This window comes from Ictidomys tridecemlineatus, chromosome 6 (assembly GCF_052094955.1).
Source record: "Ictidomys tridecemlineatus isolate mIctTri1 chromosome 6, mIctTri1.hap1, whole genome shotgun sequence".
In the NCBI taxonomy this organism is placed as follows: domain Eukaryota; kingdom Metazoa; phylum Chordata; class Mammalia; order Rodentia; family Sciuridae; genus Ictidomys; species Ictidomys tridecemlineatus.
Genome location: NC_135482.1, coordinates 137,766,879 through 137,782,310, shown reverse-complemented (window position 1 = coordinate 137,782,310; position 15,432 = coordinate 137,766,879). Strand labels below are relative to the sequence as shown.

The 15,432-nt window shown below is 36.8% G+C and overlaps 1 long non-coding RNA gene across 6 annotated transcripts in view; it reads left to right on the top strand.

Moving 5' to 3' along the window:
• Positions 1-15,432, top strand: part of LOC144365040 (uncharacterized) — a 268,642-nt gene that overhangs the window by 195,343 nt on the left and 57,867 nt on the right. The gene's annotated exons all lie outside the window — the stretch shown is intronic.

Sequence of the window (15,432 nt, the reverse complement as noted above, 5' to 3'; positions counted from 1 at the left end):
TAACTTAGACATGAATCCAATTTTGATATAAAGCAAATACAAAAATTTACTTAGTTCTGAGCTCCCTGCAAGTAAAGTAAAAAATGTGCAGGGGGCAGCGGCAGGGAGTGAGGTGGGGGGTTGTTATCTGCTAAAATATTTAATAAAAGGAAGCATGCCTTGGGCCAGTAGATACAAGCTTCTAATTTCCACTAAAACAAGAGCAATTAGTAATATGAATATCATTCAAGGGACTTTGAACCACAAAAATGAACTGTGATTTGAGTAGAAGTTTTAAACAAAGTACAAGCATGTTCTTTATATGACTCTTTATTATATAGCCTGAGGGAGTCATTTTAAATTAGTTCTCTGAAGGAATTATTTTTAAACAACAGATGTTTGGAGCAATGCTTTCTAAGTAAATAGTATTCTTTCACGAAAGATTTATTGAGTGCCTACTATGTGCCAATATCTTTGCAAGGTAGAGAGCAGGCAGAAATGAAAGCTATGATTCCTGTCCTCAGAGTTCTAAGAGTCCAGTGGAGAAATTCAATGGTATTGAAATATCCTCCTGGTGATGGAGGTTCTGTTCAAAGGCAGCAGCTATAATGAATGTCAGAGCAGCTACATGCGCAAGACAGCCTCAGGGAGTCGGGAACATGAAACTGCAGAAGACTTTTCCCACGTGGACAAGAGCAGAGTGGGTCTTCCAAATAGAAGAAAAATGGTGCAGTGGCAGGAAAGCAGAGATACAAGGGAATGCAAGCCATCCAGCTCTGTGATCCTGGAGCTTTAATAAGACACAGGAGGAGTAGTGGCAGAGAGGTTGAACCACACACAGTAGTCAGCTGGGGCTGTTGATGCCTTGTAAAGAATGTACCGCGTGCCCTCCAAGGAAAGACACTGGTGTCTACTGAGCAGGGAATGGATATGATCTGATGAGGATAGGAATGAGGACCCCCGACATTTTGTCAACTTACTGGATTGACCAGTTTGCTAAATGACAAATTTGCTAAGTTTTCTGATTTTACTAATTTTTTCATATGGCTTTCCTTTTATCTGTTTACAAAGTTTGCTGAGATTTATGGCTTGTTTTCATGCGACTTTATAGCTGCATTTTATAGAATGTTTGGTTTGCAGCTGCTGCTGTGATACAGACAAATTAGAAACTGGGATCCAGAATAGACCTTTGCCAGAAAGAAAGTGGGTGCACAGCCTGGCCCAGCGTGCTGACTTGGAGAAGGAGTTTCATGAGGAGGGAAGAGGGGAAGTGTGGTCTTGAGACAACCACAAAGACAGATGAGGAGATGGAGAGAGGAGCCTGTGGAATAAAGAAGGGATACTGGGGAGAAGAAATTAGATAAAAACCAGATCAGAGGACAAGACTGGAATCAGCAAAGGAAAGAAAGAGCAGAGGAGAAAGGGGAAGGGTGGGGAAGGTTTGAGGGCCACACTACCCCATCCCCAGCACCTGCCTCTACCAAACAATTGATAGAAACAACTTTGGGGACAATAGACTATTTGACAAATCAGATAATTATAAATTTTATTTCTGGCAAATTGACTTTTTGATTAACTGATTTTTTATGTTGTATGGCCATATTCCAGTACAGAATGCTCAAGAAGAGATTTCTAGGATTATACATGGAAAGTGGGTATAGGATCAAAGAAGGTTTGGGTTCATTTTTTTCAAATGTGAAACTTGAATAAATTCGTAGGTGGAGAAAAAGTATATAAGTGAACATACAAAAAAGAGAAAGGATATTTTTGTGGAAAAGTGGTTCAGTTATTAATGCTAAATACCTAATTTTTTCCAAATCTAGTAACTTACTTAGTGACAACATTTATCTTATTCACAAATCATCAGTTGTCCAGGGTTTGTCAGGGTAACTCTTCCCTGTCCCACTTAAAGGCAGCTAGAAGGGCTCAAAAGATTGGGGCTCAACTCAACTGAAGTCTCACTGTTCTCTCCCATGTCTACCAGTTGATGCCAGATTTTGCCTGATGGTCTCAGTTCTTCTCCATATGGTCATCTCCTTGTGACCTCTCTGTATGGGTTAGTATGGGCCTCTCCATAGAATGGTTGATGACTTAAGGGACAAACATCTCAAGAGAAGGAACCAGGTTTACTGAATACAAACTTTTATAACCCAGCCTTGGTACTGAGTTATAATGTTACTTCTACCATATTCACAGGACCACCCAGATTAAATAGGAGGGGATATAAATCCCATCTTTTAATGGAAGCCCATCAATATCATTTTATAAGAGTACAATGATTTGTAGTGCGCACGCATACACACACACACACACACACACACACACACACACACACAGACTGAATATTCCTATTGAAAATCTTCAATCCAAAATGCTCCAAAATCTGAAAATTTTTAAGCGATGACATGACCCTACAAGCAGAAAATCCCACACTTGACCTCATGTGATGGGTCACAGTCAAAAGGGACACTCAGGAGATTGAGGCAGGAGGATCAGGAGTTCAAAAGCCAGCCTCAGCAATAGCAAGGTGCTAAGTAACTCAGTGAGATCCCTTCTCTAAATAAAATACAAAAAAGGGCTGGGGATGTGGCTCAGTAGCTGAGTGTCCCTGAGTTCAATCTCTGGTGCCCCCTCCCAAAAAATGCAGGCACACTAAAAATACTGTGTGGAGTTACCTCTTGGAGTTACCTGGGCTATGTTATAAGATGTGTATGAAACAAATAAATCTTGTATGTAGACTAGGGTCCCATACTCAAAATATTTCATTATGTGTATGCAAATATTTTTTAAAATTTGAAATTCAAAATACTCTGATCCTGAGTATTTCAAATAAGGGATACTGAACCCATATATGTGGCCTTTAAAAAATATAGTCACTAATCATACTGAAATAGCATAAAAAAAAGTAGTTCCAGAACTCAGAGATGCAATCGGTCTGCATTGGCTGGAAAAAAACTTTTCTGTTCTGAAGGAGATAGGCCAGGAAGACAGTTAATTGTGAGTTGATTTAAGAAAAAAAAAAAAGAAGAAGAAGAAGAACCAAGAGCCTAAGAAAGTATGTTTAAGCTTTTTTCTTCTTTTTTTTTTTCCTCCCATCAAAGTTTCACATGATAGCTTGGTCCTAGAATTTCCCTCCTTGACCTTAAAGTCAAGTGCATGAAACTACCATTTGTCACATTTTGGCTAAAGTTTTATTCACACTTTAAAATTCTTGACCCTGAAATCTTCCTTTTATAGTATGATTATTAGCAGGTATAAAAAGGAGAGCTAGTATAGATATTTGGGAAGATTTAATTTTCACTGTACACTCACTTGTCTTAGGGAAGAAACAAGAAAAACAAATGGAGTTGAGAAGAGCAGATAATGCAGTAAAGTGCCATATCAATTCCACTCTGCCCTCGTCTTTCTCCATTATCAGTTATCACTATCTGTTGTACTCTCTGAGGTGTGAAGAGCTTGCAACATCTTTTCAAAAATGAAGAAAAACCATCCTTAAATAATTGCGTTTTTAATAATGCCTAATGCTTACCACTAAAGTGATGTCAGAATTTACAAATTGCTCACTAGTAGTAACACTGATCTAATTTTCTTTTTCTTTAATGTCTATTGTTCTCACCTTAGAAATTATAAGGAATGTTTTCTGGGCTTAATCATTTCTGGAACATCTCATTTATTTTAGAGTTATTAGAGTTAGTATCTATTTATTTCTTTACCCCTGGGTCCAAAGGAAATTAAATGTTGAAAAAAAATGTAGATAGACTGAGCAGAAATGTTTTTTCCATATCCAGTAAGCTTGGAGAGAAGTAAAAACTGTCTTTTCTAACCTGTTATGGAGGGTCAAGGCTGGGAGCTGTGTTAATGGATCAGTTGTTAAGCCTCTAGGAAAGGTGTAAAAGCACAGAGGTCGAAAGGTTGGACTTCGGGAAGCCATATAGATCATCTGGCAGAATTTCTGAGAAGGATGTAGATGTTAAAGGGGAATTATGAATGGTAACAGGCAGAACACTTAGAGGAAGCTCCGAGGCTTGATGGAATATTTGGCTACTAGAACACCAAGAAAGATTCTGCACATGAACTTGTTCAATCCTGAGAGGAAAGGTTATTAGACACTAAAGATTAGTAAAATTACTATATTTTGCACAAAGCTACCATGGCTCTGTCAATGCCTTTTCCATGCTAATTCATTAGCAATTCATGCTAATATTATCTGAGAGAAAGTTTCTCTTTTGCTAACAAGAGGGAAAGGTAGAAGGAAGAGAAGGAGGAAAGAAGAAAGAGAGAAAGGAAGGAAAAAGGAAAGAACAGAAAAGGAAAGAAAGGAAAAGAAGGAAATTAATTAGCTAACATAAAAATTAATAAGTTATAATGGCTTGTCAGTAAAGAATTTGAGAAACAAGATTTGAACAGGAAAAGCTAAGTTCATTTGCCATCACTGGGCACCTAAAACAAAAAGAAAAAAAAAAGATTTCACTAATTTATTCAAGTCAAAAAATCATGGTGCTATTCTGCTGGCAGAACACCACCGTGCCATGAACTGTGCGATTCAGGCTCATGGCGTGATGTAGAATGATCTAACTGAATTCTCTTCGCTGTCTGTCCCCAATCATAAAGAGCTTGCATACTTTTGAAAGAAGAGGAATCTGGAATAAAAAGAGCATCAAAATTTCTTTTAAGGCATTCAGATTACCAAGTCATAGGAACTTGTTGAAGATATTTCTTGAGCTGCTTCCTCAGATGAAGGAAGTTTGGGAATTAATAAACTCCGAAGGACCCAACTTGTCAGATCCCCAGTGGCTCAGAAGATGGTACATCTTTGACAAGACATCTCAACACCCTGAACCAGAGACTGCAGGGGAACAAGGAACAGTACTGACTTGTTCAAAGTATGAGTCAGCAGACTCCATGCAGACATGTGGACTGAGCAGATGGCAGCTGGGCATGGCACTCACTTCCCATTTCTGAACACTCAGAGCTCAATATATTAAAAAATTTTGAAGAGCTACAGAATTAATTGATGGAAATAATCAGCAACGTAATTTTAGAAGGGACTCATACAGTTTAATGAACGATTCATACTAATGTCTGTGGCTGCATTTACAAGTAATATCCAGATGTGTTTGAACTAGTAAAAGTCTGTTCTAAAGAGAAAAAGATGGTATGGATTGTGCCCACCTAAGAAGATGAAGTACTCCTGGAAACGTAACTTAACTAATATTTCAATCCATTTGGTCAAACCCCTTGACATATGTGAATCTTCCGTTCTCAGAAAGCATATTTCTTGCTGTAGTGAATTCTACTGGTGTCCTGGCCAGATTCCCTTGACCAGGACTGGTGTCCCCACCTCATAGGTGATGGTGTTGATGGCTGCAAATGGCATGGAGTTGAGACCTTTTCCAGGTAACTGCTCTAAGTCAAGGAAAAGCTGCTTAACCTGGGAGTTTGTGCCACATCCCACTCCCAGGAACAGATAACAGTAAGTGACGACTTGGGGACAGGGTTTGGCTTACCTCAAGGAGAAACCAGATGTTGTAATGCATACCCTATATAGTCCCCCAGAAAACAGGCTAAAGCCAGACTCCATCGGAACATCATCCTAGTTTAACGGCCTTCTACTGACTACCCTGTATCTATTCTTTTATTCTAAGAAAATGAATAATATCCACCTGCATCTCTCTCTCTCAGGCCCTGCTTCTAGGATATATGAGCTAGAACAATTGATACAAGGAGAGGTCCAAAGAAGCAGACTCTAAGGTTAAGGTTTTAGAATTTAATTATTTTTCAGTGAGCTGGAGGAGAGCCCCATTCTTAGTGAAAGACAGAGTACTGATAGTCTCTGGCATGTTAAGAAATTATACCTGTGATTAACTGGGACAGGATATAAGAAAAAGTAGAAACCCTGGCTCATGCAATATTGTTGGCATTTGAGAGAAAACAAGGGAAAGAATAATTGTAAAGGCTGCAGAATTAGCAGGCTATTGTCATAGTATCTTTGAAGTAAGAAGAGTCAGATTAGGACACTCAACCACCAACAAAAAAGAATATGTAAGACCAAATGACCACTTAAGCAACATTTAAAGAAATATTCATTTTTTTATAGAAAGATGCCCCAATCTTATGTTAAATCTACTCACTGTTAAGATATTGTCTGATGTTTCCTAAACCATCTGGGCAATATTACTCCAGTCCACTATATTAATAAGACAGCCATGAACAAAACATGGCAAGTATTCAGAGCGACTGGTGAAAAATGCACTCCAGATAGTAGGAGATAAGCTATGTGCTCAGAAGCCCAGCTTGTTGATGAAGTTTTCAGGGGTTCAGTGGTCTGAGGCATTATAGGATATTTCCTACCAAAGTAAAGGGCCAAGCTATTGTACTTTGCATCTCACACCTCATACTTGAATAAAGACACCCAGCACTTGGTAGGTTTCATCAGACTTTGGAGGGATAGCATATCCACATTTGAGATTAATGTTCTGAACCAATTATAGGTTGACGCAGAAGGCTGCTACTGTTTGAATGGAACTCAAATCAAGAAGAGTTATAAAGCCAATCCAGGCTGAGGTACAAGCTGACTTACTATTTGGGTTACACAATCCAGTAAATGCTATGGTACTGGAGGAATTCATGCCATGAAAAGGTGCAATATGGTGTCCCTACAAACCCCAGAAGTAAGTTCACATGAGGATTATTGGGGCTCTGGAGCACCTGCCCATAAGACATTAATAACTGTATCGCTGACCATAAATATATAGATGACCATGTAGCTCTAACTACCCAGAATAATCTGGACATGTCAAAAACACCAAGTCACATGCTTAGGTGGGTTGAAAAATGTCAGAAGCAGTCTCAGGCAGGTGCCCAGGGCATAATTAAGATATACAAGGAGACATACACATGCTCATTTCACCTAGCACTGTAACAGTGTCACTTGTTCATAGCTATGGTCACATGGTGGAGGTGGGAAAATGTTCCCTGTGATAACTAACCAAAAAAGAAATAACCCATCTGTGAATAACCCAAATTTACAGATGAATCAGCACAGTATATGGGTGCAATCCCAGTGTATGGCTACAACATGTCTCTGAAAGATACTAGTGAAGTGAGATTCCCCCCAGTGGATGGAAATTCAAGTGTGCATCTAGCGTGCATCTGATCTTCTGCTTTGTGTGAAAAGAAATTGGCGCAACATAAAGGCAACAGATTCAAGAGCAATGGTAAATGGCGTGGCTGATTGTGTACACTTGGAAGGAGCAAGATGAAATTTTTAGGACAAGGAGGTCTAGAGAAGAGCTATGTTTTTGAACCAGTGAAAAGAGGCACAAAATGTAAAAAACATTGTATTATGCCTCATTGCATACCAGAGAGAAAGTACTGTAGAAGAGGAACTAAATAATCAACTGGACAGATTAAGTCTCAGTGGTTAATATCAGCCTGCTCATTTAGTCAGTCTGATGTTTACACAAGTTCATAGACAGAGTAGCCCTGGTGATGGGGAGGATGTAGGCCCTCTCAGCAAGGTCCGTCTAGCTTTTGCTGATGCTCAATGTCTGATCTCTCTGCAAGAGACCAAAGTTAAGCTTCTTATACATCTCCCTCTCTTCAGGACACTTCCCTCTGCTCTCTTCATTCTGCATCACTCCCACCTCAAACTAAGTGTCACCTTGGTACAGATGCTGTTCATTTCAAAGCATGCTCTTTACACTGACCACATGGGTCCTGATGTTCTAAAGGAACTATCTCATATAAGGGAGTGTCAGTGAGGCTGGCAGTGGAGTTCTCAACAGAAACTTTATAGACCAGGAGAGTACAAAGTGCGGAAGGAAAAACAAAACAACAACTAGAAACAACTGAACAACTGCCAACCAAGGATATTTTATTCAGCAAAGTTGTCTTTCAGAAATGAAGGGAAGATACATTCCCCAAAAGTTAAGGAAGTTCATTATCATCTGTCTGACAAAAAGTGCTAAAAGGAGTTCTTCAAACAAAGAAAAGGATACTAAATAACAATTCAAAACATACAGATGTATAAAATTTAATAGTAAAAATAAATAGTCACATTCAGAGTGCTCTAATGATAGCATATAAATAATTTATATATTTAGTATAAAAGTTAGAAGACAAAAACGTTTAATAAAACTGTTAAATAAGCTATAATAAATTTGTTAAGGGAGGCACAATATAAAAAGATGTAAATTATAACATCAAAAATATAAAATATATGGCCAGGTGCAGTGGAGCCTACCTGTCATCTCAGTGGCTCGGGAGGCAGAGACAAGAGGATCACAAGTTCAAAGACAGCCTCAGCAATTTAGCAAGGCCCTAAGCAACTCAGAAGGACTGTCTTTAAATAAAATACAAAAAAGGACTGGGGATGTGGCTATGATTGAGTGCCCCTGATTTCAACCCCCAGTACCAAAAAGAAGTGTGTGTGTGTGTGTGTGTGTGTGTATGTGTACACACACATACATATATTTTTACATATATATGTAAAATAAATATGTAGATTTTTAATGTGATCAAAGGTAAGTTGTTATAAGCTTAAAATAAATTATTATAATTAAGGCATGTTTTAGGTAAACCACAATTTTAGGTATGTTTTGTCAACCACAAAGTAAAAGCCTACAGTATGTACACAAAACATAAAAATTTAAAAATCAAAGCATACCAATAGAGAAAAATCACCTAACCACAAAGGAAAACAGCAAGCGAGGAAGAAAGGAACAAAGTGTCTATATGATTTATATGTCCAGGAAACATAAATAGCAGTAATAAATTCTTAAGTATCAATAATTACCTTGAATGTTCATGTAGTAAATTCCCCAAAAGACATAGAGTAGCTGAATGGATTTAAAAAAAAAACTATATGCTGCCTATGAGAAATTTAGTTCACCTTTAATGACACACACAGATGGAAATGAAAGGATGCAAAATGTACACCATGTAAATAGAAAGCAAAACAAAGTGGTAATCACTAAACTTACTACAAATTAGACTTTAAGTCAAAAACTGTAAAACAAGACAAAGAAGGTCATTATATAATGATGAATTCAACAAGAGGATATAAAAATTATAAAGACATATGCACCCAATACTGGAGCAGCTAAATACATAAGGCAAATATTAGTAGAGAGAGATAGACAGTGATACAATAATATTAAGAGATTTCCACACACAGCTCTCAACAAAGAAGAGATCATCCAGACAGAAAATCAATAAATGAAACACTGAACTTGAACAATATTTAGGCCATATGAATCTAATATACATAAGCAAGACATCCCATCAATCAGCAGAATATACATTCTTTTCAAGTGCACATAGAACATTCTCCAGCACAGAGCATATGTTAAGCCACAAAGCCAGTCTGTAAAAATTTAGGTTTGAAAATCATATCGTGTATCTCTTCTGAACACAATAGTAGGAAATTAAAAATCAATGATGATTTTGGAATTTTGGAAAATTCACAAACATGTGGAAATTAACAGCATTTTCTGAATAGTCAATAGACAAAAAGAAGGAACTGAATGAGAAATTTTAAAAGTATCTTAAGACAGATAAAAGTGGAAACACAGCATACCCAAACTTATGAGACATGGTAAAAGAAGTTCTAACAGGAAAGTTTATAGGCTATAAGCAACTACATCAAAAAAGAAGAAAGATATCAAATAAGTAGTCTATTATTCCACTTCAGACAACTAGAATAAAGAGGAATAAACTAAGCCCAAAGTTAGTAGAAGGGAGGAAATAATAAAGATAAGAACAGGGAAAAAATGAAGTAGAGATTAGAAAATATCAACAAAACTGATAGTTTTAAAAAATATAGACAAAATCAACAAAATATCTAGTTAGACTAAGCAATAAACTAAAATTCAAATTAAGAAAATCAGAAATTAAAGGAGAGATATTAAGACTGATACCACAGAAACACAAAAGATCATAAGGGACTGCCATGAATAGTTACATGCCAACAAACCCAATAGCTCTAAAAGAAATGGGTAAATTTCTAGATACATACAACCTACCATGACCAAACAATAAAGAAATAGGTAATTTGAATAGACCAATAATGAGTAAGGATATTAAATCAGTAATACAAATCTCTCATCAAAGAAAATTTCATGACCTAGGAGCTTCACTGCTAAATTTTAGCAAAAATTTTAATCCTTCTCAAACTGTTCTAATTGAGGAGAAGAACACATTTCCAAACTAATTTTATGATACCAAAGATAGAAAACAATGCTACAAGAAGAGAAAAATTACAGGCCAGTATTCCTGAAAGATATAGTTTGAAAAATCCTCAATAAAATATTAAAATGATATTAAAATATTGAAAATATTAAAAGACTCATTCACCACAATCAAGTGGGATTTGTTCCATGGAAGAAAGGATTATTTGACAATGTAAATCAAGGTGCTATACAATATTAATAAAATGAAGAAAAACAAACAAACAAAACCATAAGACATTTGACAAAATTCAAGAGGCTTTCAACAAGTGAGGTACAGAAGGCATATACCTCTATATCTATGTGACAAGCCTATAGCTAACATAATGCTCAACAGTGGAACACATGTGAAGTTTTTTTTTTAAGATTAGAAACAAGGAAAAGAAGCCCACTCTCAATGCTTCAATCCCACATTGTATTGAAACTCCTAGCCAGAGCAATTATGCAAGAGAAAGAAATAGAAGGTATCCAAATCAGAAGTTTCAAAACTCTAAAGACTCCAGTAAAATGAAAAACACAAAAACCAGAATAAATTCAGTAAAGTTGGCAGGATACAAAATCAACATACAAATATTAATAGTTTCTGCACACAGAGAATGAACTATCTGAAAAAAGAAATCAAGGAAGTAATCACATTCAAAATAACTCCAAAAGCTGAAATAATCATGAATAAATGTAACTAAGGAAGTAAAAGATGCATATACAAAAACTATAAAATATTGGTTAAAAAAAATTTGAAGAAGACACAAATAAATGAAAAGATATCTATGTTCGTGACTTATAAGAATGAGTATTGTTTAAAATGTGAATAGTACCCCAAGCGATCTATATAGATTTATACAATCCCTATGAAAATTCCAAGGACATTTTTTATTGAAATAGAAAAAAAAATCCTAAGGTTTTGATGGAGCACAAAAGACTCCAAATAGCCAAAGTGATAAAAACAACAAAGCAGAGGAATCATATTACCTGATTTGAAACTCTACTACAAAGTTCTAATAATCAAGCAGCATGGCAATAGCATAAAAGCAAACACATAATCCACTGGGACAGGATAGAAAGCCAAAAACAAATCCACACATTTATGGTCAATTTATTTTCAACAAGAACACACATTGAGAAAAAGAACGGTCTCTATGATAAATGGTGCTATGAAAACTAGATATCCACATTCAAACAAACAAAAAATGAAATTAGTCTCTTGTCACATACCAGATCCAAAATTCAACTTGAAATGGATAAGAGGTTTAAATATAAGACCTGAACCTACAAAACTGCCATAGAAAAGACAAGAGAATAAATAGTTCTATGATATTTGGGTAATGATTTTTTTTAGATATGACTCCAAACACATATAAACACCACAAGCAAAAACAGAAAAATAGGAATAAATCAAACTAAAAATCTTTTGTACAGCTAAGGAAACAATCAACAGAGTAAAGATAAAGACTACAAAATGGAAGAAAATATTTAGAAGCATATAAATTGTAAGTGGTCAAAATCTAAAATATATAAGGAGTTCAAACAACTCAATAGCAAGAAAACAACCTGGCGAAACAATGAGCAAAGAACCTGAAAAGACATTTATCAAAGCAATACATTTAAGTGACTAATGGGTGTATTTAAAAAATGTTCATCATCAGTTATCATCAGAAAAATGCTAATTAAAATCACAATAAGATATCACCTTAAGTGTATCAGAATGAATATTATCAAAATAACTAAAAGATACCCAGTGTTGATCTGAATGTGGGAAAAGGGAATATAGTTGTTAGGGATTAAAATAAGTACAGCCACTTTCCTCAAGTTTTTAAAAATAAAACTACCATAAGATCCAGAAGTCCAGTTACTGAGTATATAAACAAAAGAAATGAAATCTGGATGTCAATGGGATATCTGCACTCACGAATACCACAGCCCTATTCACAGTGACCAAAATATGGAATCAACCTAACTGTTCATCAATGGATGAATGGATAAATAAAAAGGAAATTCTGTCACTTGTGACATTATGGACAAACCTGGAGAACATCATAATCATGTTAAGTGAAATAACCTGGGCATAAAATGACAAATATCATATACTCTCACTTATGCAGAGACTCTAAAAACATCTGACTCATAGAAGCAGAGAATACACTGGTGGTTTGCAGGGGTAGAAGATGGTGGAGCTTGTGGGTGAAGTTGGTCAAAGGGTATAAAATTCAGTTAGACAAGAGAAATAAGTCCAAGAAATTTATTGTACAACATGGTGACTATAATTAATAACAGTCCTTGGTTCCACTTAATAATTTTTCCACGTGATAATGCTGACAAAGTGATATATATTAAGTAGAAACCATACATATTATATACTTGAGAAATGCTAAGAAAGCAGATTTTAAGTATTCTCATCACAAATAAAATGTGGGATACCTCCATAGTACATACGTCAATTAGCTTGAGTTAGCCATTCCACAATGTACACATATTTCAAAACATCATACTGTGCATTGTGTTAGTTTTATGTCACCGTGACCAAACTACTAAAAACAATTTAGAGGAGGAAAAGATCATTTTGACTCATGGTTTCAAAAGTCTCAGTCCATGATAGGACAAGGGAGACCACTGTTCTGGGCTGGAGGTGAGGCAAAATGTCATGGTGAAAGGTGTGGTAGAGGAGAGCTGTCAGCTCCTGGCAGCCAAGAAACAGCAAGAGGGAGAGTAAGGAGCCAGGGGACATGATATAATCCCCAGTGACCTACTCCCTCCAGCCATTTAACACCTGCTATAGTTACCAGCCAGTACAGTAGTCCCTTAAAATTATTATCCATCATAAAGTAAATAAGGAATATATACACAAGTTTTATTCATAAAGTCATAAAGAAAAATGAAATTCTGTCATTTGCAGGGAAATGGATAGAACTCAAGATTATTATGCTAAGCAAAATAAGCCAGACTCAGAAGGTCAGCAGTCATGTTTTTCTCTCACATGTGGACCCTAGAAAGGAAAAAGGCAGATAAAGGTGAGGGGGGCAGAGATCTTGTGAAAATAAAAGGAGAGCAGTAGAGGAAAGTGTCCAGGGTTTGGAAGGAGGGGAGGTAGTGGGGAAGTGCTAGGGAGCAATATCGGCCAAATTATATGTTGTGTACACGTACAAATATGTAACAACAAGCCTCATCATTATGACCACTATAATTCGCCAATAAAAAAATAAGAAAAGAAAAAATATTAATCCACCAAATGAATTAATTCATTGATTAGGTCACAGCTCTCATAATCAAATTATTTCACCTCGGAAATTCCTGCATTGTCTCACATAAGCTTTGGCATATGTAACATGCACTGTAAGTATATATATTTTTTATTTGTTTACTAAAAAATAAATATTTGGAAAGGAGGAAATGAATTAATAATTCTAAAATATAAAGTAATGGATAAATCTGTCATTGTTGCAGTACTATACAGAGTGTCACATGAAGCAAAGGAAATTAATACGGCAATTCTTTTCCTCCTTTACTGTTTTTTTGTTTTGTTTTTTTCTGGCCCTGAACCTGGTTCTCTGAGACCATGAATCCTGGTTGCAGGCACACTGTCACTGTGAGACAGCAAGCCCAAAGAAAGTAATGCTCCTTCCTGCACATGACAGGGCAGAAGGATATGAAGCACCTGGGGTTCCAGGGATAGCACTGAACTGCTACATCTGACCTAGAACCATCTACCTCCTGAATTCTTCATATGTAAGTTAATTTCATGTGCTTAGGGCTTAAATTATATTTTAAAACTGATGACTGGAATATTCTCTACCTTGTTAGAGAAATGTTAATTAAAATCACAATCAGATATCACCTTACATCTATCAGAATAAATATTATCAAAATGATTAAAAGTAACCAGTGTTGACCAGAATGTGGAGATATGTGGAGATACACACACACACACACACACACACACACACACACACACACACCCCTCTAAGTGGAGGGAAATTGTGATTCATTTGTGATACAAAAAGAGCCTTCATCTGTACCTATAATATAGCATTTATTTCATTTTTTTTAACTCCAGAAGTAAATACAACATATGTTAAAATATGCTTGAGTTCATAATGGGTGGGGCATTTAATTTGTTTATCCTTTTGTTTATCTTTTTGAATATTTCAAAATGATAGAAGGTAAGATCCTAAATATGACCAAGGCAAGAGATGACAGATATTTTTCCAAAGTCAGGGACTTTATATATTCCCATGGCAGACAGACGTTTACCCACTTGCCATTCAATTTACCGTCCCTCCCTCTTCCTGTGTCTCCAGGTCTTAAAAAGGAGGACAGGGATAAGCCATAACCAGAATCACCTGATCTCAGTGGGAGGCAGGCAGCCCCCTTCCTAAGGACCACACCAATGAGGAATTTTGGAGCAATCCATAATCCTTCCCAGTAGCAGGGGAAGTGCCACAAATTCTGATTCTTCCTGGCCCCCATTCACCTAACAGGCCTCTAAATGCTTGATTTAACTATGCAAAAACACTACTAATTATATTCATTTATGTGACTGACTTACCATTTGAATCTAATTGCCATGCAGCAAAATAACTGTTAAAGCATATCATTAAACTACTTGAATAATTAGAGAGAGATTTGCTTGTCCTCCTAGTTCAAGCCTAAGCTTTAGGGCAGGGACCTCGCCCCCTACCTTTGGTAGATTTTCAAGTTAGCTGGAGAAAAAGGGGTGTGGGAACGAACGCTGCAGACTAGCCATCTTGTCAGAAATCTGGGTCTTCTAAAGAGCCGAGACTTCAAGCAACAATACATCCACTGTCTCAGTGGAGGCTGCAGCTGAATCACCACAGACTGGGTAACTTAAACAACAGACATTTATTTCTGACAGGACTGGAGGCCGGAAGTCCAGAATCTGGCACCCTCATGGTTGGTTGGGTTCATGGTCTAGTTCATGGCCCTCTTCCAGGTTGCAAACTGCCAGCTTCTCTTTGTCCCCTCACATTCGGAAACAGAGCCATCTGGCCTCTTCTTGTCAGTGTACTAATCACATTCACTAGGGCTCTGCCCTCATGACCCAGTTACCTCCCAAAAGCCCATCTCTAAATAACACCACCCCAGGATTAGATTTCAGCATATGAATTTTGGGGGGACACTGATGCTCATTCTGTGGCAGTTGGCATGTACTCTCTCCTCACAGGACGTTTTTCTCCCCTACTCCATTCCACTGCTTCCCGTAGGGACTTCC